This window comes from Octopus bimaculoides, chromosome 1, assembly GCF_001194135.2.
Source record: "Octopus bimaculoides isolate UCB-OBI-ISO-001 chromosome 1, ASM119413v2, whole genome shotgun sequence".
NCBI lineage: Eukaryota > Metazoa > Mollusca > Cephalopoda > Octopoda > Octopodidae > Octopus > Octopus bimaculoides.
Genome location: NC_068981.1, coordinates 196,249,069 through 196,251,878, shown reverse-complemented (window position 1 = coordinate 196,251,878; position 2,810 = coordinate 196,249,069). Strand labels below are relative to the sequence as shown.

The following is a 2,810-nucleotide window of genomic DNA, read 5'->3' as shown; positions in this document are numbered from 1 at the left end:
TAAGTCAGATAGTAATAATAGTAATAATGATAATAATAATAATAATAATAATAATAATAATAATAATAATAATAATAATAATAATAATAAACTGGTTATGTTGCTGTGGTGGTTGCGTTGCTGATGACAAGAACGATGAGATTGGTGATGTGTACAGCAATGCAGAAGAGGATCATTGTTGATATGATCGTCATCATGTTCAATGTTATGGAAGACGATGTTGGCTGTGTTTTGGTTTCGAGAAAAGCAAAAGCAGCAGCAGCAGCAGCAGTAGCAAGTTGAAAAAAAATACAGAACGATAATAAGAGCAACAGCACCATCATCATCATCAGCAGCATCAGCAGCATCAGCAGCATCAGCAGAAACAGAAATAATTATGATTTAGATATCCAGTTTTCAATTGTCAACTAACATCTTAACAATATACTAATAATGTTTTAAACAAAATAGAAAGCAAAATAAGCAATAAAGAATGAAACAAAATGAATAGATAAAACAGAAAAAAAGTGAAATTGACAAATTTAATTATGTTAATTATTGTGAGTAATTACTGAGATTGTTTTCTAACCTAAAGATCAGGAAGTATCTGTTTAGCTATGGGACACATCTATAACTTTGTGTAGGGGAAGACTTGGCTTGAGGTAGTATAATATATACCCAATGAAATTTGTGTTAATATATATCTTGACCAATGGGTGACCAATACAGAATCAAAGAATGGTCACTAGTAAATAGCGACCAGCATATGGTCACGTTCTGTTGACTGCAAAAAAAAAAAAAAAAAGAAAAGAAAGAAAGAAGTAAAACAAAGCATGATCTAATCCAAGATTAGGAGACAATTTGCAGGGGGATTAGTAGAATGTTTAGAGTTTCGGACAAAATATTTGCGATGTTTAACTCCGATTTTTTACTTTCTGGGTTTAAATCCCTGCTACGGTCAGTATTTGATTTTCACGTATCCGGAGTTGATAAAATTATAATACCAGTCATGTACTGGGGTTCATGATTTAATATTCTTCTAAAGCATTCTAGAATGTGAAGTGATTTAAGAATGATTGTTTGGAATTATTAACGAATTATTATAGAATACTAAGACTAACTCTAGCGAATTTTCGATTGGTCAGTTATCAATAAACTTTGTCCAGGAAAAACAGTGGGGTTTGGACCCAATGATTGTTTTAAATATATTTGCCCCACTTAAAAAAAAAATTCGAGAAACAAACACAAAAAAACCTCTAAAGTTCATGTTCAACTCTTTGGTAGACTTCGACAAAATGGCGGCCTGTTTAGACTTAACTGTGTCCATTATAACACAACGCTAACGGTCTTCTGTTTGTAACATTACTAACCCTCACTCTAACCCTAGTCTCAAGGGAACATTAATAAACTATGAAGCACGTAAGTATATTTGTCACCTCTTTATTATGTTTCTACCTTAGTGTCTTCATTAAAGTCCATTTGAAATAATGTACTCGTCTCTACATTGTCCAAATGTCCGCATGTCCACCTGTCCTCTGTTTAATGTCTACCCTCTATTTGAAACGCATCATATCCAGAGAAACTATGAAGCATTTTTCATCACAACCATCTTACGTGTTGTTCTTCTCTTGTTTTATTTTTCTGTTTATATCAGGTTGTCCTCTGTGTGTATGTGTTTAGGAGTCTGTGAGTATGGATGTCTTGACGTGTGTTCGACCGTGATTCTCTGATTGCATGTCAATCCACCATCCTACCTACATACCGACCTACCTGCTTGTCGATCTACCTTTATGGTTAATGCATATAACACACAAGCCAATATCGGACAAATAAACTATGCAACAGCAATCGTTATGTTATCTATCTATCTATCTATCTATCTATCTATCTATCTATCTATCTATCTATCTATCTATCCATCCATCTACACACACACACACACTTATTATTATTATTATTATTTCTGTATTTGTTCTGTGTTTTGCAAGATTCTTCGTGTAAATATGGTATATTGTAATAAATATGGTCGTATCTTGGGAGGGTCATTTTGCTCCATAAGAAACACTCACACTGGTTATATATCATTTCCTTTCTTGTATTATTAGGCAACTACTTAACCAATTAACTGATCATCTGCTTGATCAATCGATCGATCGATCAACTGACCAACCGGCTCCTTTCTAAGAGTCCTTTCGTCGCAAATCGTGATCTCATTGCTGATATGCCCTCGTTTCTGCAGGTCTGTCTCGTTGTTGCCCCCCCCCCCAATACCCTGCAGGAAGGACTCTGAGAAACCAGCTTCTTGATTTGTCGAACGATTAATCACAGAACTGATTGGTTAATTAATTACTTGGGTTAAATATCTGATGAATAAAATTAAAAGATGAAATAAAACCAGTGCACAACGACCCTCCCATGACAGCAACACGGACATATATGGACACACGGACATCATGCGTGTGTGTGTGTGTGTTTGTGTGTGTGTGTGTGCGTGTGTTTGTGTGTGTGTGTGTGTGTGAGAGTGTGTTTGTGTGTGTGTAGCTACACCAACGCACAAACATTCATTCATAAACATTTCATATAAATATTTCTGCCTGTTTTATCTTTTATTACTTTCAGTCATTAGACTGTGGCCATGCTGGGGCATCGTCCCGAAGAATGTGTGCATGTGTCAATATGTACATGTACACACACACACACACACACACACACACACACACACACACACACACACACATACACACATAGATATGTAAATGTGTGTATATATATATAAGTATGTGTGTGTATATGTATACACATATATATATAAATGTATGTGCATATATATA

The 2,810-nt window shown here is 34.9% G+C and overlaps 1 protein-coding gene across 2 annotated transcripts in view; it reads left to right on the top strand.

The window, feature by feature from the left end:
- LOC106879374 (transcription factor GATA-3) overlaps positions 1–2,810 on the top strand; it is a 121,460-nt gene that overhangs the window by 39,336 nt on the left and 79,314 nt on the right. The window lies entirely within an intron of this gene.